The following is a 27,476-nucleotide window of genomic DNA, read 5'->3' on the forward strand; positions in this document are numbered from 1 at the left end:
ATCTTTTACTATTTCTCTCTCTGCTAGTATTTATGTTCTTGAATTTATCAGATAAATGTAAAACTCATAAGAACTTCTTTAAGATACGTTTAATTAGTGTTGCTCACTATTTTCATTGCTGTCGCTCATCATTTATATAAGACATCTGTATTTTCATCTTTTCACAAATATGAGCAATGTCTCCATCCATGTGATATAATATTTTCCCAAAGAAGAAACCACCACTTAAAGTTTTTTAAATAATGAGTTCTAAGTGAGATAAGCACATGCATAACTAGAATTTAGCATAGCCACACTTGGCAATATTTCAAAAGATGGGGGGAAGGAATCTGACAAATAAGTGTTGCCACAATTTTTCTGAATCTATTAGAATCCTACTATACATTTTCTTACTGAGCCAATTGTTGCCATGGCAACTTCAGAGTGATGCTCAAAGGAGGAGGTCACGACTACAGCGTAGAATTTGCTGTTTAGATTGTTTTACATAGAATCAGTTGATCTAGAAAACTGATCAAGACAAAGCCAAGCCAACTGTGCACAAATCCATCCTTTGTCACATTGGCTTAGTGAACTCTGTTGCTGAGGAGAAAGGGAGTTCCATATGTGCCACAGATTATATGTATATTGTCTTCTTGGCACAGAAGAAAAACATATCAATCTTGTGAAACTTATTGATTGCTACTCCCTTTGATAACTTATAGTAAATCAAATGAGAAGAAAAATAGTCTGTATATTTAGTGATTTTCAATTACACTATTAGAAGGAATTTGGGAAATGTAGGGTTTTTTTCATTCAATCAATAGTTCATATTTTTAAAATATTCATTAATTCAAGAAATACATATTAAATGTTTACTCTGTGGATTAAATGCAAATCAATTTCAATATGTATTCTTGACTGTAGCAAAACAGGAAGATATTCAAAGTTAAGAAATGGAAATATAGTTATAGCAAGGAGTTTGAAGTTCTGTAGGATTGGGTCTTAAGCCCCATGGTTTGTAATTTTATAATGAGATTTCAGTGTGGCATATGTGATTTTAAAGCCATGCAAAATTCAGGATTCTGCTAGTTTTTGGAGCTTGATAGGGTCCTGACAAATTATCAGTGGCAGTGTGATGGAAGTGAATACTGCTTTTACACAGGGTATGCTATAAAGAAACTGAGAAATTAATAAGGTTTGTGTCTAATATATTAAGTAATATATGAAAGATAAGGTGTTGGTGTTTGACAAAAGTAAAATAAATGTAAATGAAACTAAGAAAATTAAATTTGAAAATCCAGAAAAAGGGACCTCTGAATCCAGACTTGATAGAGTCATTGGTACTAGACAAGCCATTACACTTACAGTTAGGCTACTGTAAACTGGAAGGGAAAAACAAAACAAAATTATACATATATGTATATATGAAATACTATATATATGAAATACTGTTTTTGGTCATTGGAAACAGGTAATACAAAATGTGTAAAACCTATAGACTGAAAACTGCAAATCAAAAAAATGAATAAATAAAAAATAAAGCTGCAAATCATCCTTAGAGTATTATAGAAAATCCAAATAAATGGAGATTCATACTATGTTTATGGAATGAAAAACTCAGCGTTGTTTAAGATGTCAATTCTGTGCAAATTGTTCTATAAATTTAATACAATGCCGATCAAAGTTTTAGTATAATTCTTCTTTGTGAAAATTGACAAGATGATTCAAAAATTAAAATGAATACAAAGTTAAATTCATACAAATAGTCAAATCAGTAGTTAAAAAGAGGAAATGACTGAGTAATAATATCACCTTATTTTAAAGGCTACTATAAAGCTACAGAAATCATGAGATTATGGTATTGATCGAAGGCTAGACAAAGCAATCAACAGAGTAGAATAGAGAACCGAGAAATACACCTATGTTTACATGGTGAATTGATTTTCAGCAAAGTTGCCAAAGCAATTCTATGGAAAAAAGAAAGTCGTTTAAAAATAGTGATAGAAAAACTGACTATCTGTAGGTGGAAAAATGAACCTCGATCCATACCTTACATATACACAAAAAGTTAATTAGAAATAGATAATAACCCTAAGCATAAAAACTAAAATATAATGCTTCTTGAAGAAACTGAAGAAAAGTATCTTTGTAACTTTAGCATAGGCAATGATTTATTAACCAAGATGCAGAAAACACTAAACATAAAACAAAACAAAAAAATATATAAGTTTGACTTCAAAATAATAATTTTGTCTTTCCCAAAGACATTTCTAAGAACATGAGTAGGCAAGCCACAGTTTTGGAGACAACATTATTAATGCGTATTCTGATAAATAACTTACATTCAGACTACATAAAGTATTTTAAAGTTTTTGATAAAAAAAGCCAATGAAAATGTGTCAAAGACTTGAACAGTTACTAAATAAAGTGACTTTACAAAAATTGTGCACAAATGGTCAATAAACCCACAAGAAAGTATCCACCCTCATTATTCATTTTCAAAATACAAATTAAAAATCACAATATGATAACATTACATATAACTTAGAATTAATACAAGTAAAAATAAACAATTTTGGCAATGGTTTGAAACAACCAAAACTTTCATATATTGCTGCAGGGAATGCAAAATGCTACAACTTTGGAAATAGTTTTGGCAGTTTCTTACGAACCAGCAATTCTGCTTTCTAGGTATTTATTGAAGATAAATGGAAATATGTGACCAAAAATACTGTGCACATAAATGTTCCTAGTAGTTTTATTTATAGTAGATTCAAACTGGAAGCAACAGTCTCCTTCCCTAGCACGAGAATGAATAGATATAGTGTACTACAGTGCTCTAAAGTAATTCTATTCACCAATATATTTGGTTTACTAATTTATTCAATAGTATGAATAGATCGCAAAAACATGCTGAGAGAAGCTGGATCCAAAAGATTATACATTGCATTTTCTATTTATATGAAATTCTAGATGAAGTAAATCTAATCTTGGCAAAATAAATCTGATTAACCAAAATTAAAGGCACAATAAAAAAATCATATATTCAAGAAACATTTATTGCATGCTAGCTACATTCTGGATGGTCTTACTGAGTTGCAGCAAAAAGGCAAAACTCTCTCCCCTTGTAGATCTTACGTTAACAAGTGGGAAGAAAGATAAAAGCAATAAAATAAAATGCAAACTATATCAGAGCAATATTTTTTCCATACCAAGAGATATGGAGGAACAGAACAGAAGGCCATCTTGGGAAGGCTTCTTTGAGAACAATGACTTTGAGGGAGGAACAGAAACAAAAAACCTGTGTTTGTAACGAAGAAGAATATTCTAGGCAAGGTACGAGTCAGTGCAAAGTTCCTGAGATAAGTGAATACCTGGATTGTTAAAGAAATAGTGATGAAACTAGTGTGTATGGAGCAGGCTGAAAAAGGAAAGAATATATTCCAAAATCTGAGTACATTACTACATTTGAAAGATATTGAAGGTTTTGAAGCAGAGATATAACATGAATATATACATTGCTTTGTTGTTTTTTTAACGATTGTTCTGCTTCTTGTTTTAGGGCCAAGGACAGAATCCAGGAAATCTGCTGTGATATTATGGCAACACCTCAGGTAGAAGTGGAATAGTATATTATAGACAGGTTTTGCATATCTTTTGACAGTAGGGCCAAGAATATTTATAAATAGATTATATGTGAAGTAAGAGAAAAATGTAAGAAATAAGATGATATCAAGGTGGTGTTGTTTGTTTGATTGTTTTGGCCTGAATTATTTTTTGTACTGGAATAACAATTTACTGAGATGGGCAAGATTATGGAAAGAGTTGAGTGCAATCAAATCAGATTTTGGTTTTGGATGTCTTAAGCGTGAGATTTCTGTTGGCCATCATGTTGAATTTGAGTAGGAATTTCAATACACAAGTCTGAAGTTTGGATAAATGCCAGCATTTAAAATAAAATTTAAAAATTGGGATTTACAAATATGTAGCTGGTATTTAAAACCATGAAACTCAATGTCTAAAGAAATGATTACAGAGCACATAAAGAAGACATCCTAGGACAGAGTCTAGGTACACTGCAACATGCAGGTATTGGAGAAATGACCAGAAACCTGAAAAGCAGAATGGGAAGGACAGGACAGTAAGTTAAGAAGGAAACATAGAAGAGTGTGGTTCTCATGAAGCCAAGTGAAGAACATGTACGAAAAAGGAAAACGTGATTAATGGTATCAAAAGCTGATGATAACTCAACTAAAATGGAGACTGAGAACTGTCTACTGGATTTAGCAATATTGAGGTTTTTGGGAACCTTGAAAATAGTAACTTCAATGGAATGAGTTTATGTGGAAGCCTCCTTAGAGGGAGTTCAACAGAAAATGGGAAAAATGAAATTAGAGACAGTGAATCTGAATAGATTATTTGCTCTTTTCCCTTTAAAAAGTAGTATCTGGAAGTGGATTATTATGGAGTAAAGAGGACTTCTTTTTCTTTCTTTTGCAGAATTTACATAGTGTATATATCTGAACAAAAGGGTATATGAGGAGTCTATACCTCAGGTTTTTCTATGTTGGGTTACCATGAGGTGGCTGCATAATCATAGATGGCTACAGCTCTGGGTGTGCAGCCCTCTGTTACATTTGCAACTGTTCTCCCCAGGTTCTTCTAAAATTTCTTTGCCTCCTTAGGTCTCAGAGTGGCACTGGCTTCCAGCTTTGGTAGATGGCACCATTCCTCAATGGTTTCTTTCAGCATGGCTCAAACTGTAGATAGTCCACTTTTAAAAATTGTCCTACATATACCCGATTTTGAATGTACTATCTCTGTTTTGCTAGGACTTCTATTGATTAAACAAGCTTACAGGCTGATTTTTTTCCTTATATTTTATTATCTGCATTTGAACATGTGCATCAAAAGATAATTTTCTAGGTTATTCTAATATGTACAGTGAATTCAAGTACAGTTATTACCTAAATTTATAAGAAACTGATGAAATATAGGTAACACATTCAGTAAGTCAATGAAAAGAGTTTTCTTGAGCAAATTCTTTTAAATTTGTAAGGGATAGATAATTTCTATGATACTTAATTTTTTCCCAAGGGTAAGAGAATGAAAAAATGAATCTTTGGGATATTCTGTTTCATGAAACTAGCATAGCCTTAATTTAAAAAAAAAGTTAAATAAATAAAAAAAGATACAGATGAGTCTCCATTTATGAATATAGAATTTAAAATTAAAAAAATATTTTAGCAAATATTTTCATTCTAGTTAATTTTTTTTTTACAAGGAACAAATATATACTGTATTAAGAGTTAAAATGATATGTATTAATGATTGATGTATAAGCTTGAAATGGACACTTTTAAGAAACTGGGACAAATATTGGAACAAGTTATACTCCCACACTTTCATGTGCATCACAGGATATCTCTGTTGTAATATCTGCATATCTATTCCTTTCTTCCCTTGTTACTGAATAACATTATCCTCCTCTAATCTGTTATTTTCTTTTAATGTCTCATTACTTCCTCTAGACAGTATTGGTTTAACATACAATTTTAGTTATCCATGATACCTCAGAAATGTAAGTAATGGTACCTTTCATAGCGTTTTTCAGATTTGGATCTTGTAGCTAATTAGCTAATTATTTTTCCCTTGGCATTTCAAACTCCTGAAAACTTACCTCACTGGCCCAATGAATACCTTTTTATGCCATGCCCTGTCATAGATCACTGGATAGTTAATATATATTGCTGCTCCTTGAGAAAGTTTTTCTTCTTTTTAATTTTAGCATGAAGGTTAAAACTATTCATTCATCAACAGATATTTATGGATTCGCCTATATATGTCAGGCATTGCATTAAGTGGTAAGGTTATAAAGACCAATGAGAAACATGTCCTTCCCTCATTAATCTTACATTCCACTGAGTGAGAGAACAGTAACGTGTAAACAGTTGTGATATATATTTCATGTAAATATTATGAAAAAAGCAGTCTAAGGGTGATATAAATGTGACAGACAAATTCCATACATAAAAATAAAATTGTTCTGGAAGTCAAAGTTGGAATTGCAATTGGAAACTATTTAAAAATAAGGAAAAGTACAATATTAGCAATATTTGTACAAATTGATTAGAAAAAGATAAAGAAAAAACTCCACACGTCTAGGTATTGAAGAGGGCCTGGTAAATAAAATCCACTTTGTCTATCTGAATTCTCAAGTTACTGAAAAACATGATAAAGGAGTAAAGCATACAGAGACCCAAGTAGGTAGGACTAGGTAAGTGGTTTATCTCTTCATGCAAATAAATTCTTATTTATTTATTTTTAAAATTATGTATTTATGTTTTTTTCAATTACAGTTGACATTCAATATTATTTTATATTAGTGTCAGGTGCACAGCATAGTGGCTAGACATATAATTTATGCAGTGATACTCCTGATAGGTCTAGGACCCACCTGACACTATGCATAGTTGTTAGGATACTATTGATTATATTTCCTATGTTTTACAATCATCCCAATGATTATTTTGTAACTACTAATTTGTACTTCTTAATCCCTTCCCTTTTTTCACCCTGCCCCCAAAACTCCCCCACCCAAACCCTGCAACCATTAATTAGTTCTTTGTATCTATAAGTCTGCTTCTGTTTTGTTTGTTCTTTTATTTTGTTCTTTATATGCCACATATAAGTGAAATCATATGGTATTTGTCTTTCTCAGTCTGACTTATTTCACTTAGTGTAATACCCTCTATGTCCACCCATGTTGTCACAAATTGTAAGATTTAATTCTTTTTTTTTTTTTTTTCCTGGCTGGGTAATATTCCGGTGTTTGTGTGTGTGTGTGTGTGTGTGTGTGTGTGTGTGTGTGTGTGTGTGATAAATAAGGAGGAAATATTCCCACTTTAACATTTCCAAGTTTCTTAACAACTGGTTGAATTTAAGGACTTAAGCATTAAGGTTATGATTAATCCAGAATTGGTGGGAATATCAGTAGAACATCACTGCCACTCCCTCCTTATCAACCATTGATCCTTTGAGGATCCTCCCAGAATTACTGATGAACAGTGTCAATTTTTACCCCCCAAAAGTTATGAAATGGGTCAGAAACACTACATTAATTAAAACTTCCCAAAGCTGGTATCTTCTCAAGGCTTAAAATTCACTATTTTATTTTTTGATCCCAAATTATTCTAGCTATGTTGTCCAATATAACTATTCAGAGGGCCTGCTCTGTGACCAGAAAACAATATTAACATTATCCAAGAACAGAATTTTAATGGAGATTTTCCAAATTTGTATATAAATCTTTGACTTTATTAACTCTTTCACTGCGTTGATTTCAAGTTTTTTTTCAAAATGTGCTAAAAATCCACAGAAAACAAAAAGTTGATATTTTGACTATTTTATGCATTTAATAATATTTTTGAGCTGCTTTGTACATAAATGACATTATTTTTATTTTAAACCTTTTGTTATATGGTAACAAGTATACCATTATATTGCATTTTAGCAATAAAACTACTCAAAACATACTAAGTGGCATCAATTAAATTTAAGCATAGATTTATTAGAATCTAATGGCATTGATGACATAAAAATGTATTACAAAATGTTACACAATGTGACTTACAAAACATCTTTGTTGTTGATAGCGCAAGCCACAGCAAAACATATCCAAACATTGCAGCAAAATAGTTAATTTCCAAAGAAGATCTTGAAGTTCAATTATTCAATTTCCTTGCAAATTAATGTCTGTAGAAATTTAATTCCAAAATAATATTCTCAGAACCACCTAAAGTAAAAAATTGTTCCATTAATTAACCTTTTCTCCAGTTTCTTATTCTACTGTAATCTACCATTCTATCTGTGTAAACCAGAAAAGTTCTGCAAACTGGTGGAGCAGTTGCTTTTTCAGCACCTATGGTTTTGGTGTTTCACTGGAATGGGTTAGTTTTTCAGAAATTGTAGAAGATAAATGACAAGCCTATGATATGCCTCACTGTTAAGAAAACCCATAGTTAAAAGATACACAGTATCACTTCAGCATTGGCACATCTTCCAATATACTTAGAAAACATGTCAAATCTTGGGCACTAGTGCTTTAAACTATGCAAAATTTTGTTTTCAGAAGCCCAGACTCAGTCCTGCCAAAGACCACAGTACAAACTCAGTGGTATCTGAGGGAAAGGGCATAGAGGGAACATCTGGGTTTCAGCTTTGCCAATATACCAGTCAATTTATGACAGGTGTGCAGAGCGAATGGTTCATGAATGTAGGCTAGATTGGGAAAAATTCTTACATAAACAGGTTAATTATGCCACTACGCTTAGGCTATCAGAGGGGAAATTCCATTATGCAAATATTTCCTCTCTTAGAACAGCATTTGAGATATTCCTCCCTTCTGGCAAAGTTCAGAAATTTGCAAGTGACAGTCTCGATCATTAGGTCTTATTTGACAAGTATTTTTTTCCCACGAAGCTTATTCAAACACTCAATTTACAATTCCCCTTGGTGTTCCACAATTCTGGCAGGTCAACCCTACACAGCGGCGTGGGGTGGGGGTTTAATCTGTTAGTAGCATGGCCTTTACTATCTCTTGTGAGCAGGCCTCTCCCTTCTGTGCCAAATGGCAGCTTAAGCCTATGAATACCCTTCTCCTAGGCAAATTCTTTCAAGTCCATATTGTTTTCAACTGGAAATTTATCCAGAATCGTTTTCTGAACAAAAGCTACTGTTTAGGCATCTGCCATATGCTTCTCATCACATTGTCTTTCCTGTGAAATAATACAGAACTTTAGTAGCATTTCTTTATGCTACCTATTTTTCTGCAGCGGGAATTTTTCTATAGTGGAATATGTCTCTATTGTTTTTATTTTCCTATAGGGAGGCTTACTTGAAACTATATCAGTTTAAACCATTTGTAATTTGACTCTTCTCTCTCCTATCCAATGTAATAGCAGTGCTTTTTTGTTGAAATCAAAAATCTTTTTAATTTGTATTTGCTTTTTGTCTCAGATATTTTGCCAATGTTTGCTTTTAGGTTTTGAATTGTAAAGTCTCCCATAATTCAAAAATACATTTTATAATCAATGAACTCTATGTCCACTAAAATCATCTGCTATTCAAAAAGACTCTGTCTATATTCATTTTATATATATATATATATATATATATATATATATATATATATATACTGTATAGTTCTACCTAGAAGGTTCTCTATTCATGAGATATCCTCACAACTGACTAACTCTATTTTAGCTCCATCTAATATTATCTTATCTGGCTCCTTCTTAATATATTTTATCCTTTGTCTTTTCTTAAAGTTTTAATTTGAAGGAAACCAGAATATGTCACTCCAAAATATGTCTCTTTAGCTTTTTTTTTTTTTTTAATTAAAGGCAATTAAGAAGCAGTCCATGTTGGGGGAAAACTTGCTATACTCTCCTTTCCTGTCTCAAGACAGGATATAAATTCTCCTTTTACTAGAGACAGCCTCTGATCAATTCAGAGAAATCTGCAAACCAACTTAACTCCGTTATTTCCCTCCCATATATTTACCGTCTCAAGTTTGCCACCCTTGGAAGACTAAACTACCTTATTTTGTTCTATCATTTCTCCAGAAACATATTGTTTTTTGTTGAAGATGCTATATAAGACCAAGTTCTAAGCCATCACTTCAAGTTTCTTTTCATTATTGGTTTCTCCTGCATGATGTCCACTGCACATGCTAATAAACAGTTTTTTTCCTTTGTTAATCTATCATTTTGTTAAAGAGTCCCAGTTGAAAACCTAAAAAGGGTAGAGGTAAAGTATTGCCGCCCCTACAAATTCCACCTATTTCTTAATTGTATTTCCTCAGGACTCTTATACAATAATAGGATTCACAAGGACTAAAATGAAATTCATCTAGTAATTCTTTAAATATTTCACACTATCACCCTGATTTCTCCCTCAAATCCCTCAAAACTGCCCAACTTTTATATAAACGCTTGTGTAACTGTATTTGCTCTTATTTTAAGGTTTTTTTTTTTTTTTTTTTTTTTCCCTTTCTCCTAAAAGTGTGGTCCACTGACTAGCAGCATTGACATCAACTGGGATATATCTTCCACCTCAGTACATTTCTATACTCCAATCCATGAATTGGAGCTCGATGTTATGACAACCTTGGGTGGCTTTTACTTGTGTCAAAGTTTGAGAAGTATAGCCTTAAGATTGTCTCTGGGGATTAGGCATGCTCAGAAAATTAAAGATAAACTAGAGATTTGAAAAATGTTCTTCTTATTATCAGCACAAGAGCGGTGGAAACAAAATAATGAAGGAAGAAAAGTGATTAAGCTAAAGGAGAAAGAAGTTTCCATACGAGAAAGGATGAGCTCCTAAGTGACAGAATGTTCAAATAAAAGGAGGAAGGATGAAATCTTTAAAAAGCTGAGTTGACTGATATAAAAAGGACAAAGAAATGTCCCTGCTTTTATAAAAAGATACATTAGTCCTTGCTGGATCAGAAACAGAAACAGTGACCAGGGCCCTAAGAAGTCTAACCAAAAGACAATAATCAAGTCTCAGAGAGGAACCTGAATGGATTCAGAAAACTATTTTTTTTTAAGATTTTTATTAAAAATATAGCTAACATACAATATTATATTAGTTTTAGGGATACACCATAGTTATTAAACATTTATATATCTAAGGTGACCAACATGATAAGTCCAGCAATCATGTGACACTGTACCGTGCTATCACAATATTATTGACTATATTCCCTACGCTGTACATTACATCCCCGTGACTTATTTGTTTTACCGGGAAATTTGAACCTCTTATCCCCCTTCACTTTTTCCCCCTGTTTTCTGTGAATTCATTTAATTTCATGCCACATTCTCTTTTTAAACAACCATGCTTAATCGGAATACATTCTTTCAATTAAATTGAAAAAAAAAATCTGCTAAATCTGACTTTTAATTTACTCACCATTTTCATCTTGTACAATAATTAATTGACTTGTAAAATGGATACTGATTGAGAATCTACTGTGCCAGCCATTATTTATCCTAGAATTTACCCCTTATCATAAATTCTTGATTGGGTTCAAAAGTTAATATTTATTGAGCAACTGTTATATATCAGGCACTGTATTAGTCAGTTTTCTCCAGAGAAACAGAACCAACCATGTTTCACCGAAAATAAGACCAGGTCTGACATTAAGTTTTGCTCCAAAAGATGCACTAGTGTTTATGTTCAGGGGATGTCATCCTGAAAAATCATGGTAGGGCTTATTTTTCAGTTGTCTTATTTTCAGCAAAACATGTAATCTGCTTTTTCAAAGCCCACTGACTTAAACATTAATCTCATCCAAAAACACCCTCACAGAAATACCCAGCATAATGTTTGGCCAAATAATGGACACTCCTTGGCCCAGCCATATTTACACATAAAATTAAGCATCGCAAGCACCATATGTGCCTAAAGAAAAAAAATATCCTTAGGAACATGTTTCTTAAATCCTAATGGAGAAGTTCAAGTATAGAAAATACTAGAAAATCCAATAAATATTAAGATGATGAGATACATAAGATTGATAGATGCCTTGATCACATTTCAAGTAAAGTACTTAAAAAATGTTGCTCCCTAAAATCCATAATATCTACCTTTAGGCAACATATGCTAATAATGGTTAAGGTAGGGTAATGTTGTAGATTCAGTTTTAGAGAAACAGACATGATGATATATGTTAGGTTAGAAGATGTTATTACGGATCAACAACTATGAAAGTAAGGTGGAGGGAAGGAAGGTTATCTGAGAAGTTTAACTGTGATAAGGGCCCTATAAATCTTCAGCTAATTCGTTGTGGCACACCAATGCAAATGTTATTATCTGTCTGACTTAATCTGTGTTACACTGAAATGAAAGGTCCTGTTCAGCTCCACCTCGCTCATTCAACAAGTTCAGGCCATCTTGGGAAGGGTGTGACATTGAGTGAAGTGGCTCCCTACAGCTGAAATACATAAATGAAGGAACTGACACCTGGAGGCTGTCTATTAACTGCACTCCCTGAAGGTGGACAACAACTCCTCCTCTGATGGAGATCTAAATGTCACATTTCTGTGTCTACCCCACTTAATGTTTTAGTTTCCCAAATAAGTGACAAAAACAATCCCCATGCTCTGGAATTATTTGACCACTTCTTATTATTGTAAGCTGTTATGGTTGCCACCATTCAGAGCGAAATCAACACTGGCAAGAATGTAAAGAGTCATCAATATGGAGAGTGGTTTGCTTACCATTTGGAATTTTTCAGGTGCAGTTACAGAACTCAATTTGAACTCAAATTGTCTGAAACCACAAGCAAGTGTACTCACTCACATAACAGAACATCAAGCAGTACATTGGGTTTCAGGATTGGTTCAGATGAGTCACTCACTTATGTCTTCAAAGATTCACCTTTGCTTTTGTAACTCTGCTTTTTGGGGGTTCCTTAGTGCCTGCTTCATTCTAAGCCTCATTCTCATGATTAATGAATAGCTGAGAGTACCAATTGGGGGTTATATATTTCTAACATATATTTCTCTATATTTTATTGTCCAGAGTTGGTTCACATGAATTTCTTTAGCTACAGGAAATGGGATTACCTGGATCATGCCTACTCTTACTACTGAGACTAATTCAGTAAAGGCATCCTTAATTTGGGAGGAAGAGAATAATTATTGGGGATTCCAACCCAATGTGCTCTCAAACAATTTTTTCTTATTAATGTATATTGTACATTAATTATACAATGTATATTACATTGAAACATCTGTCAGGAATTAAAGTGGATGAATCCTTACTTTGGAAAGAAGCTGAGACCAATTGATATCTAAGGTAAGGAAACCTCCAGATGTAAAATTATATGACTATATGCTATTTTTGTTGTTTTTGTTTAGTTGAAAACTTTTTATTAAAGCATAGGTAAGTATATATATAGATAGATAGATAGATAGATAGATAGATAGATGTTAGTTTGGTGCAAAAGTTATTGCGGTTTTTGCAATTATTTTTAACCTTTTAAACCACAATTACTTTTGCACCAACCTAAATATATATAGTATGAACACTACTCTTGGGTTGGTTGTCTCTTGCTCTTAGTCTTTCCCTTAGTCTATATAACCATGACATAAAATTTTTCTTCTCCCAAATACAATTCATTGTGTCTACAAAAACTTACTTGCATCTCAAAGTGAAACTTTGATGGCTTGTTAATCAGACAGAAATATCTTACTATGTATTTTGATGCACAAAGCTTGGTTATTTGTAATAGCTATTTTATTTTAGTATTCAAAGTGCAATGGTGGGAGCCTTATCAAAATAACTTCTAACCTTGAGTTCTTTTACTATGACTGACATTTGGTGCTCATCATTATTAAACTGTGGTAAATTGAGCAAAAATACATGGTAAATTCACATTTAGTTAGATCAAATTATTTTTCTCTATAAGGCTACCCATGTTATTTCAGTTATTTGATAAGGCCAAATCCTTCATAGGAAAATAATTAATCTAGTCCTTATTCAAAATGACAAAGAGAAAGATAAAAATACAAAGAAAACCAGCAGATAGGAATGGAGGATTGTAACCAAATTTTATCTAATAATTCCCCAAATCTCTTTTGTAAAACCGTTTTTGAAGAGAAGTGATATAAGTTACACATCTTCTATTAAAAGTATAATGGCCCAAATCTTACCCTTTGTTTTCTTTATCATTTGAAGCTCAACAGCTTATTAACTTCTCTTCCTCACAGAAGGTGAATTTAGTAAAAGAGCAGAATTGCTTATTATATTGTCATGAATAATGTAATTCCTGGTTGAGATTTTTAAGAAGATCAGCTTAATTTCTAAACTTATTGTTCTTAACCAGAATGATGTTCACAGTTATCTGCAATGATACTCAATGTTAACTTTTTCCTTTTGTTCCCTGTCCAAATATTCTAGTTACAACTGAAATTTGCCTTGTTGTACCCCCAAAAGCTGCTCTGATGAAGCTCACTATTGTTAGCATCTAATTCAACCATTGCTCGGTTAGAAAGCTTAACTGATTTAGTTTTCAAAGCTAATTATTTTACATTTAAAAATGAATACAGGTTTCTAATCCCCTCACCTTCTCGCTCATCCCCACCCCCCTCCCATCAGGCAACCATCAGTTTTTCCTCTATGTCTCTAAGAGTGTGTCTGATTAGTTTGCTCATTTATTCAGTTCTTTAGATTCCACATATAAGTGAGATCATATGATATTTGTTTTCCTTCGTCTGTCTTATTTCACTTAGCATAATGTTCTCTAGGTCCATCCATATCATTGCAAAAGGTAAAATTTCATTCTTCTTTATGGCTGAGTAGTAGTCCATTGTACAAATGTACCACAGTTTCTTAATCTAGCCATCTACCGATGGGCATTTTGGTTGTTTCCATGCCTTGGCTATATTGCCATGGGGATATAAAAGACAGTTTGGGGAATATAATCAATAATGTTGTAAAGATTTTGTAGGGTGTCAGATGGGTGCTTGTCTTATTAGGGAGACCATTTCATGGATGGCGTAGATGCCTGACCACTGCACTGAACACTTGAAGGCTAAGGCAATACAAGTGAAAATGTTTTATTTAATAGTACAAGGTCATTTGCTGGTTATAACTAATATTGATTGGCTATAAATGTGTAAGATATTTATTTGGCCTTTGATGGTGATCCAAGTAATTGATCTTTGATGGAGAATCTGAAATATTGAAATTACTCTGAATCAAGTATGCATAATATTAGTATTATGTATATTTCACTCTAACAGTTTGTACAGAAAGTAAATTCAATATGATAATTCACCCGATGCCCAGAAAATCATTGCTAATAAGTTTTATTATATATTATTTGATGTCTGAATTAAATATAGGCCAATCATTCAAGTATTTTTGTTCTTGTTGTTGTTTTGGTCCTAAATTAAATTACTTTATTTATAAATAAGGTGTCGTTTAGAGAAATCTGTTTCCTGTATTTATTCTGGTATTTATAAATTTTATGAAAATTCTCCCAAGAACACCTATCTGATTTTAAAATAAAGTCAAATTCTCTAATATATGGTGATGGAAAGAGAACTGACTCTGGGTGGTGAACACACAATTTGAGATATAGATAATGTATTTCAGAATTGTACACCTGAAATCTATGTAACTTTACTAACAATTGTCAACCCAATAAACTTTAATTTAAAAATAAATAAAATATTGAAAATACTCTGAATCAAGTATGCATAATATTAGTATTAGTATTAATATATATATTTATATATAAATATATATAATATATATTAATATGTATATATTTATATATATTTATATATAAATATAAATATAAATATATATATATATATATATATATATATATATATATATATATATATATATGTCTGTGTGGGTGCAATTTTGATCAAACTATGCAATGGTTTCCCATTGCCTTAGGATGAAATAGTTCTAATAATTCTCTACCATGGCCTATAGTGCCTTGATAAAGGCACTGCCTCTGTATTCTTTTTCCTTTTCTCTAACTGCATTTTACATATTCTTCTACTTTTTTCCTTCTTGCTACATTGCAGTCAATAGTGATCTTTTAATTACTTGCACTTACCAAGTTATTAGTGACGTCAGTGTTTTTATGTAAATGTCCTCAATCTCACTTGACTCAACTTTTTGGGATCAGATTAACTGTACCTTCCTAGAGAAACCATCCATAGAACATCTTCCATACAATTTTTTTCTTCCTTCTGTTTTTTCTATATTTTCCCGTTGAAGTGATTATAAATATTTAATAGTTATATCTTTATTGTGTGTGTTTGCACATGCACACATATTTCCCCTTCTAGAAACAATGTTGTCTATATCTCATAAATATATACTACATGAGGGGAAGGATTCTGATAGCCTTTCTCTCATGTAATAGGATCTAGGATAATGGTAAGATGGAAAATTCCCAGTATCATGGAAAAAGAATTCGACCAGTGTCTCCCCATCATCTGAGTGCCACTTTTCCTTTCAAATAGTTTTTGGGACTGATAATGTAGATAGTGAGGTATAACCTCCACTATTGCTGTAGTAAGAATTATTTTTTCGTGCAGAAATAGGGGATCTTACAATTAATTCACAGGAAACAACTTCATCTCAATGTAACCCAGGCTATCCCTCAGTAGTCCATTCAATATTTGCTTCTCTGCCTTACTGACATAAAAAGTACTTCAGCAAAAATTTTTAAGGCTATAAAACAGATCTCCAAAGGGTATGCTTGGGATTGGTACACAGGAGGCTATGTAAGTGAACTTCTCATTTGCCTAAAGACTCAGCAGTATCTTTGAATGTAGGGATGATGTTCTGGGTAGCATAGCAGCCAGTAAATCACAGTGTGCCAAAATGACCATCTACTTCCTTTTGATCATAATTGTACATACACTATGGTCACGATGCTGAAGTTGTCTTATGTGTTCTTATCCAATGAATACAAGCAGTTGTTGGTGTGGCAAACATTGCTGATGATCTCGAAAATGATGATACAGTTTCATGGTTCACTCCCATCACAAACATGGAAATATCAGCAAAATGGGAACAGATAATGACACTTTCATTCCATGCTGTAAGCGAGCGTCAACTTTATAAGGTTGAAGCCACCAATGGATTCCACGGCATATTTAGTGATGTACCATTTTATTCAAGCTAGTAAAATCTCATTTTTGGAATATAGGGATGGGCTTTCCACTGAGCACAAGCTTACCATGAGAGCAAATAATGTAGTTGAGTACAGTGAAGGAGGTGCTAATGGTTAGAATAGCCTCTGTGCTTTAATTGAAAATAGTCCTAGTGACCAGCTGCCCAAACCTGCCAAATCTTTTTGCTGTAATCTGCATCATGCCTCAAGAATGTGTCTACAGCTGGCACTGTACAAGAAGGTATGATTAATGAATTGTCAAGGGACTGTATGTTTACTTACCAACTTTCTTTCTCATTAGAGAAATTTCATGAGCTTAGGGAATAGGTCTTTCATAGAAGAAGTATTTGTTAATAAGTAATGATACAAATTGAAATACGCACAACTGAGTTCAGTCTTCCAGAGCTATGCAGGAGAAGTCAATGGCTGAACCAGTCATGTGTATCAAGTAGCGTGTGCCAAGTACTCGAAAATAATAATTTTATATAGAAATTATTTTACTTTCAATTAAATAATTCAACATATATCACCTTATGACAACTTAAATCTACATGATTTTTCTGCCTAATGTTTCTGAACACAAACTCCTTATAGCACTACTTGCTTTGGGGATATATAGATTACATCATATGGCTAAGAAAAAAGAAAAAAACATATTACCTTATATTTTCCAATAAATTGAAACTATAGGTTTGTCTTTGGATTGTCTGATATTACAACTTTAGTCAAGAAGTTTTCTAACAACAAAGATTACACTTATCTCATGGGAATGTAAACCATCATTACAGAGAAATCATGAGGTTAAAATGCCACACAGAAGGATGCAGAGAGTCAAGTATAGAGGAGAATTCAATAGGAGGAGGGTTCTTTTCTCATTTAATGTAGCTGTATGTAAAGTGCACTGAAAATAGTGATCTGCATGAATGTTAAATGATCCTGTAGGAGTTATGTTGCATTCTGCAAAGGAAATGATAGGTTACTGCAATTAACTTTAGACTTGTTTTTCATTTAAGAACAGAGTAAGAAGAGAACTTTCTCAAAAATGGAAGTAGTGGTCCATAATTCATATCTTAAAAAGATATTTAATGTAATGTAGTTGAAGTTGAAGCTGTTTTCTAAAAAATAAATAGCCAATAATTTTTTCAGGTTATAATGGATTACTAATGTGCACATGTAATCTAAAAGCTTTCAGTCTTAAGCAAGAATAAAACAATACCTCATTCATTTTGGTTAATAACAAAAATTACCTGTACCATGTACACTTAGCTTATTATTACTGACTGGAACTCAATTTCCATTTGTCTATTTATAACAACAAAAGCCATTAAAAAGAAGGGTGTGATTACATAGTAAAGGTAGACTTTAGAAAATTATTTAAAAGAGGTCTATGAAACATATTCTTTTCTAGCAAGATTATATCATTAAAATAAGGCCTAAATATACACAGAAAATTAAAATTTCCATAAAAATTTTAAATACTTGGGTGTTTTCTTGATTTACACAATAGCTAACAAATAATGATGAGGATTATTTTGTGGTGAATAATAAACAAATGTCTTCAGGGTGGTGGTGTCAGTGCCCACCAGTAAATTCTGTAAACATGAGATTATTCATGTTGAAAAACAATCTTAATTTCTTCCTTGTGGATTGAAACTTGTATATGTATTTCTACGAGCACAAAACTCACTGTTAAAAGGAAATCTTCTTTAGCAAACCTTGTGGCAGTCATTTTATTATCACTCACTTCTCAGCCAAAGAAGTCTTTTATTGGTCTTAATGTATTGCTTTTCACCTGACTATCCTGATTGCTTCATCCTTCCCATCTTTGTACAGTAAAGTCACCGTATTTTGTTTCACTACAGCTTCATACCTGATCTTCTTGGCCTCTCATTCACAAATGGGATTGCATTGTCCCCCATAACGCAAATTTGAACATGCGTGTACCTCTTGCAAAGAACTCCATGTCTGCCATTTGCCTTAGGGTCAAATCCAAATGCCTTAACATGGTTTACTTGACCTGGCTTCTGATAACTTCTGTAGCCTTATCTCATGGCTTTCCTCTTGTAACATGCACTCCAGTCATTTAGAGCTCCTTCCATGTTCCCTGTACCCATGTCTTATGATATGTAGTATTTCAAGGCATTCTTCCTAGTATGTAGCTAGAATTCTCTGCTAACTTTTCTCCTAAGTTCCATTCAGACTTCAGCTATCAATTTAGGCATTCCTTCCTCTTGGGAAACACCTCATCCACGACACCTTAGTGGGATGCCAAGTCTGTGCTCTCCTAGAGCACAAATATATGTCTGTTTGTCACATGCTGGTCCTCCACAGTGTGCATACTTCTTAGAAGCAGACATTAGTTCTTCTTTCCTTTTCTATCCCTACTACTCAGAGAAATGTCTGCAACATAAATGTTCAGCGAACAGTTGTGGATTAATGAGTTCTGAAGACTTATTAGGTTGAGTTACATGTCAATGTTAGCATTTAATTATAGATGTTTATAAAATATAGAATATGTTCAATCAGTTTTTTACAGAGTTCACTGTAAATTCCATGTTAAGAAACTCTTCTTTGTATTTTTTTATTTCTGCACATTCACATCTGTCTAAAAGAATCTAAATTAATTATTTGGCTATAAAACCAAATGATAATAATGCAAGCAGTGGCACTGAAGTACTTAAGTGATTATTAAAATATCTCCAATGAAAACTTCAGGAAATGTCAAAAAGGAGGAAACAGAATCAACACTTTCTCACTTTGTCAGTTTAAGCTCCTTAAAAGACAAAAACTGAAAATACAAAAAAAAAAAAAAAAAGAAAAAGAAAAAGAAAACGAGAGCCAAACCAATTTAAATAATCTAGGTCACATGACATTCATGCTATTAATATAAAATTTAGTAAGTTACTTAATGAACTCCTTGCAATTCAGTTGAAAAAGTGATGATGATCTGGGTTAATACCAAGATCTGAAAGAACAAAATAAAAACTGTAATAGTTATTTTAAAGTAAGTACACAGGAAGCAGTTTTCCTTATCAACAGTAAAATGACATTTTTATAAGATTTTACATTTAAAGAGAACTTCACAGTTTATAGAGTAAGTTTCATCTCCATTATCCAAAAGAACAAATAGGAAAGTTGTGAATATTTGTGCTTATTTATAATAATTTAATCCAACATTAGCTACATAAGCAAAACAGATTTTTGATTTTTTTAAAAAAGTGAAATTATTTGAATGATCATTTAATGCACAAATATTTTTAATGAAAAGGTAGAATCAATCACTTTTGATGCTTTACCCTGTTTTATAAACTATACTTTGGATATTGGCTGATGTATTATACCATGAAATTTCTTTGTGAACAATAGTATATAGTTTCAAAAACAGACAAACATATCCACCCAAAATATTTTACTGCTACTAAAATTATTTTTGATATACCTGTTTAAAACTTTGGATAATTTAAATATAAATGAATCACTATAGATAGACTCATTTTTTAAGGTCTCTTGAATTCTGATAATTATAAAAAATGTGGAGTTAACACAAATAAATTAGGAAAAATAGGATAACAAAATCAATGTTGTTAAGTTTCCTCAGCTAATAAGACAATTAAAAGTAAAAGTACATTATAAAAAGCAATTTGAATTGATTTGCATTGTCTGAACTAAAGAATTAGATGGAAAGACTAAAACTCTCTTGAAAAATTCTAAACCATGTGTGATGATAGATGAAAATGAGAGACTTTTAACAAAAGAATTTCACTCTTGTTGATCCTAAATAAGTATTTAGAATTTTATTAATGAATTGGTATATGTGGAAAAAAGGCAATTTCCTGGATCTAAAACTATAATATCTGTAGATATAATTAACAGAACTATTTTATTTATGATAATTTAGTGATGCAATTGGAAGGAACTCAATATTAGATGTCAAAATGTGGTAAACACTACTACTTTATTAATAATTTTGTAAAAATAATTTAAATATTTTATTTGTAATAAAATATAAGAAAATAAAATATGCAACATATTAAATATATAATATATATGTTTTTCAGTTGAAGGTGCTGTTTTACCCTTGATTTCACGTTTTTAATCTCTACTTCAAATCTATCAACAAGTATTCTCAAGTGTGGTCTTTTCCAAACCATTAACTGGAATCCATTTTTGTAATTTCCAATATTCCCTTTTTAATGCAATTCCTAGTCTAAAACAAGTTCATCCTTTATCTCTACAATAATTTTACAATTTCTCACCTCAATTACACTTCCATTTCACTATAATCCATGCTCTATAGAGCAACCCTTCTCATTAGAAAATGTATATCAAATCTTTCTCATAAATAACTGAATGCATTAATTCCCCCAATTGCACTTAATTTTTTATTCCCATATTCTAACTTACAAAATCATACTTAATTTTTCCTCTTATAAATTATTACATTTTTAAAACATATTTTGGAATATGTGAATATTAGAAGTGAAACAATGTTTGCTGCATTCAATATAGAAGCCTATATAGGGTCAGGATAATTAAAAGGATCTAAAGGAAATTATGAATTATGTCAAAAAAAAAAAAAGGTGTTAGGTGAGCCTTTTGAAATCTCCCCTGGAATTTACAACAAATTGAACAGCTATAATTCCACAAAGGACTCCTTGTGCAGCAGACAGGCAAGACTAAGAGGTGTGCAATTGAAATCATCTAAAGGTGGGCAAATTGGGTGAGCAGGAGAGGAGGGAAGGGGGAAGTACAGAGACACCAGCCACGCAGACATAGGATGCAGACCGGAGCTTGGAACTCCGAGCTCCTTGCATTCCGGAGCTACCACAGTCAGGAGAGAGGGAAGAGCTTGGAATGCTAGTGCTCCGCTTATGGCCCACAGTCCCGCCTGAGGGATCAGCATAAAACATAGCTGAGCCCAATACTCACGGAAGAGACCTCGGAGCAAAGACTGAGGAAAGAAGGGTGAAAACGGCAGTGTAAGCCCTCACTGCTGAGCAGAGGACAGAAGGCTTAGGTATGGAGCCCAGCCGCCCCCTCCCCACCCTCCCAGAGCTCCTCCCAGAGCTTGTCCCACCTTGACCCTCCCAGTGCTAGAAGCATAATGGTAGCATTGTCAGATCAAAATAACAGAATATTTGCAGTTCTGAGAACTGTGGGCCACAGCCACTGACTTGCAGCCTAACTAGTTCCCGTGAAAGGAAGGGAACCTTGGGTGCAGGGCTGGTTGTTCTGGTGATTGCCGCCATTGATCTGGGCCACCTCTCACAACCTACCCCACCCTTGTCCCCACCTATCTGGGCGGATCCCTGCAGGAGTAAACAGAACCACTGAAACATACAGGCTCTGAAACTGGTGCAGGAAGAGCTTTGGAACTTCAGAAGCTTTCCACATCTCGCCACGGAGGCAGTGCCCTCAGACTCAGGCAACCTGTTCACAGAGGAGAAGCCCACCTTCCAGGGAATCCCCCCATTGTGTGACCAGCCAGAACAGTGCAGAGAAAATATAACACTACAGTGTTAGAGAGAATAAAAGGCTGCAGTCAGAGAGAAAATAAAATATTCTACCAACACCTAATGGAAAACAAAAGAAACACCTCTTCCTATCAACCTGTTTCAGAACCCACTCCTGTAGATGTTAAGGAAGAGAAATAATAATTCATTTAATTGCCATGAATAACCAAGGTAACAAGGCAGCTCAGACAGAAAATGAGAAGACATGGAAATGAACTTAAAGACATAGAAATATGTGACTTAAATGACAGAGAATTCAAGAATGCAGTTCTGAAAAAACTCAATGAGATGCAAGAAAACACAGACAGGCAGTTTAATGAACTTAGAAACACAATCAAAGAGCAAAATGAACATTTTACCAAAGAGACTGAAATTTTAAAAAAGTACCAAATAGAATTTCTGGAGACCAAGAACTCAATAAAAGAAATGAAGAATGAAATAGCCAGCTTACATAATAGTTGACCAGATGGAAGAGAGAATCAGTGACATCGAAGATAGAAATCTGGAAATGACAAAGGTGGAAGAAGAGAGAGACTTGAGAGTTCAAAAGACACGAAAGAACTCTACAAGAAATTTCTGACTCCATCAGAAAGAGCAATGTAAGAATAATGGGCATACCAGAAGGAGAAGAAAGGCAGAAGGGAACAGAAGGCATATTCAAACAAATAGTCATCGAGAACTTCCCAAACTCATGGAAAGAACTGGATGCAAAATCCAACAAGCAAATACAACACCTAATTACCTCAATCCAAAGAGGCCTTCTCCAAGCCACATTGTATTGTAGCTGTCAAAAAATTAACAACAAAGAAAGAATCCTCAAGGCAGCCAAGAAAAAGAAGACAGTAACATATAAAGGAAAGCCCATTAGATTATCATCAGATTTTTCAGCAGAAACTCTGCAAGCCAGGAGGGAGTGGAATCAAATATTCAAACTACTGAAAGAGAGAAAGAATAATGCATCCAGCAAAGATATCCTTTAGCTATGAAGGCGGAATAAAGACCTTTCTATACATACAGAAGATGAGGGAATTTTCTAACACAAGACCTGCACTACAAGAAATACTGAAGGAAACAAAAAAGCAAAAGAATGCAAAACGATGAACAAACAGAAGCAGGAAATGGCTACCCCTACACCAAATAGGACACTATACACTTAAACATAACATGCAGGGTAAGGAAGGGAAAAAAAAAAAAAAAACAAGACAAAAAAAAAAAAAAAAAAGAACATTAAAAAAGAGGAAAAAGAAAACTTGCTACTGCAGCACAGAAATCAACTCACAGCATTAATAGGGATAATTTGTGACAACAAAAACATAAAAAGGTGGGAGTAAAGATCTGAACTGGCCTTAAGGGAATGGAGAAAGTAAACATGCTGAAGAAAATGGAATATTCTAAATATGAAACTTTCTTTTACATAAACTTAATGGTAATCACACACACACACAAGAAAAAGAAATCCAGAACTGAAATATATAACATAAAACAAAAGAAGAAATAGAGGGAAATATCATTGAAATAGAGGGAAAAGAAGTAATAGAGGGAAAAATGAAATAATAGACAACAACAAAAAGGTAAAAAAAAACAATGGAGACACCATCCTACCAGAAAACCAGAGATAGAATGATAGGACATTCTCACATATCAATAATCACCCTAAATGTAAATGGACTGAACTCACCAATAGACACACAGTAGCAGATTGGATCAAAAACTAAACCCAACAATATGCTGCCTCCAAGAGACACATCTCAGCTACAAGGACAAATATACACTCGAAGTGAAAGGGTGGAAACTGATACTCCAAGCAAATGGTATTCAGAGAAAAGCAGGTGTAGTCATACTGATACCAGATGAAACAGACTTCAGGATAAAAAAGGTAGCAAGAGACAAAGATGGAGATTTCATAATGAGAAAGGGGACTATACAACAAGAAGACATGTCATCAATATTTATGGCCCCAATCAGGGAGCACCGAAATGTACCAAGCAACTACTAACAGAACTAAAGAGAGAAATTGACCAAAACACAATTATAGTAAGGGACTTAAGTACATCATTGACAGCTATGGATAGATCATCCAAACAGAAAATAAATAATGAAGTAGCAGCCCAAAATGACACATTAGATGAAATGGACATAATTGACAATTATAGAGCACTTCATCCTAGGACATCAGACTATACATTCTTTTCTAGTGTACATGGAACATTCTCAAGGATAGACTATATATTGGGACATAAAACTAGCCTCAGCAAATTTAAGGAGATTGAAATCATTCCAAGCATATTCTCTGATCACAAGGCTTTGAAATTGAATATCAAGTGAAAAAAGAAAGCAGGAAAACCACAAATCCGTGGAGATTAAACAACATATTTTTAAAGAACGACTGGGTCAAAGAAGAAAGGAGAGGAGAGATCAAAAGATACATAGAAATAAATGGCAATGCAAATACATCCTACCAAAATTTTTGGGATGCAGCGAAATCAGTTTTAAGAGGGAAATTTATATCATTACAGGCCTATCTCAAGAAACAAGAAAAATCCCAGATAAATAACCTCACATTATACTTTAAAGAACTGGAAAAAGAAGAACAAATGAAACCCAAAGTCAACAGAAGGAAGGAAATAATAAAAATCAGAGCAGAACTAAATGAAATAGAGAACAAAAAGACAATAGAAAAAATTAATGCAACAAAGAGCTGGTTCTTTCAAAAGATTAAAATTGACAAACACTTGCCTACGCTCAGTAAGATAAAAAGAGGAAAGACACAAGTAAACAAAATCAGAAATGAAAGAGGGAAAGTTATCACGGATGCCACAGAAATACAAAGAATCATCCAAGAATACTATGAAGGATTATATGCCACCAAAGTCAATAAACTAGAAAAAATGGACAAGTTCTTAAAAACATATAGCAATCCTAGGCTGAGTCATGAAGAATTGCAAAATCTAGACCGATCATCAGTGAGGAACTTGAATCAGTCATTCGAAATCTCCCCAAAAGCAAAAGTCTGGGACCAGATGGCTTCACTAGTGAATTCTACCAAACCTTCAAAGAGGATCTAATACCTGTCCTATGCAAACTCTTCCAAAAAACTTAAGAAGAGACAATACTCCCTAACTTATTTTATGATGCCAACATTATCCTGATACCAAAACCTGGTAAGGATAACAAAAATAACGAAAATTACAGACCAGTATCTCTGATGAATACAGATGTAAAATCCTAAACAAAATTCTAGCAAATCGAATGCAACAATGCATTAAAAAGATTACACATCACAACCAAGCGTTGTTCATCCCAGGGGCGCAAAGATGGTTCAACATATGCAAATCGATCAATGTGATACACCACATAAACAAAATAAAGGACAAAAATCATATGATTATATCAATTAATTAATAGATGCAGAATAAGCATTTGACAAGATACAATATCCATTTATGATTAAAACACTTAATAAAATGGGTATAGAAAGAAAATACTTTAACATAATAAAGACCATATATATTACAAACTCTCAGCTACTATCATAATTAATGGTGAAAAACTGAAGCCCTTTGCTCTATATTCAGGAACATGACAGGCTGCTCCCTTTCACCTCTGCTCTTCAACATATGGAAGTCCTAGCTAGAACAATCAGGCAAGAGAAAGAAATCAAAGGCATCCAAATCAGAAATGAAGAAGTTAAATTGTCACTTTTCACAGATGACATGATGCTATTTATAGAAAATCCTAAAGACTCCACCGAAAAGCTATGAGAAACAATAAGCAAATACAGTAAAGTTGCCGGCTACAAAATCAATGTACGAAAGTCCCTTGCATTCCTATACACTAACAATAAAACCTCAGAAAAAGAAAAACAAAATATTTTTGCAATTGCAAGTAAAAGAATAAAATTCCTAGGAATAAACTTAACCAAGGATGTGAAAGACATATACTGAAAACTATAAGACATTTGAAAAAGAAATTGAAGAAGACACAAAGAAATGGAAAGACATTCCATGTCCATGGATTGGAAGAATCAACATAGTTAAAATAGGCCTATTACTTAAAGCAATATACAGATTTAATGCAATACCCATCAAAATCCCAATGGCATTTTTTAACAAAAAATAGAACAGAAAATCATCAGGTGTGTATGGAGCCACAAAAGACCCTGAATAGCCAAAGCAATCCTAAGAAAAAAGAACAATGCTGGAGGTATCACACTCCCTGACTTCAGCTTATACTACCGGGTAACAATAATCAAAGCAGTATGGTATTGGCAGAAAAACAGACACACACACCAATAGAATAGAATTGAGAACCCAGAAATAAACCCACATAAATATGGAGAGATGATTTTCGACAAAGAAGCCAAAAACATACAATGGAAAAAAGAAAACATCTTCAATGAATGGTGCTGGGAGAATTGGAAAGCCACGTGCAAAAGAATGAAATTAGATGTTATCTGTCACCATGTACCAAAGTTAAGTCAAAATGGATCAAAAACCTAAACATAAGACCCGAAACAATAAAATGCATAGAAGTAAACATACGTACTAAACTTATGGACCCTGGATTCAAAGAGCATTTTATGAATTTTATCCCAAAGCAAGGGAAATAAAAGCTAAAATAAATGAATGGGACTATATCAAAGTAAAAAGATTGTGCACAGCAAAAGAAACCTTCAACAAAATAAAGAGGCAACCAACCAAATGGGAGAAGATTTTTGCAAACAATGCCTCTGATAAGGGGCTAATATCCAAAGTATATAAGGAACTCATACAACTCAACCACAATTGAAAAATAAACAATCCAATTAACAAATGGGCAGAAGACCTGAAGAGACATTTCTCCAAAGAGGACATACAAATGGCCAATAGATATATGAAAAAATGTTCAATATCACTAACCATCAGAGAAATGCAAATAAAAAACACAATGAGATATCACCTCACACCAGTTAGAATGACTATCATCAACAGGACAACTAATAACAAACGTTGGAGAGGCTGTGGAGAAAAAGGAACCCTCATACACTGCTGGTGGGAATGCAGACTGGTGCAGCTCCTGTGAAAGGCAGTATGAGGTTCCTCAAAAAATTATGAATAGAATTACCATATGACCCAGAATTCCCTCTCCTGGGTATCTACCCCAAAAAATCTGAAAACATTTATCCGTAAAGATATATGTGTTCCAATGTTCATTGCAGCTTTATTTACAGTGGCCAAGACATGGAAACAACCAAGTTTTCCTTCGATAGATGATTGGATAAAGAAGAT

The sequence above is a fragment of the Rhinolophus sinicus genome, linkage group LG01 (assembly GCF_036562045.2).
Source record: "Rhinolophus sinicus isolate RSC01 linkage group LG01, ASM3656204v1, whole genome shotgun sequence".
Taxonomy (NCBI): domain Eukaryota; kingdom Metazoa; phylum Chordata; class Mammalia; order Chiroptera; family Rhinolophidae; genus Rhinolophus; species Rhinolophus sinicus.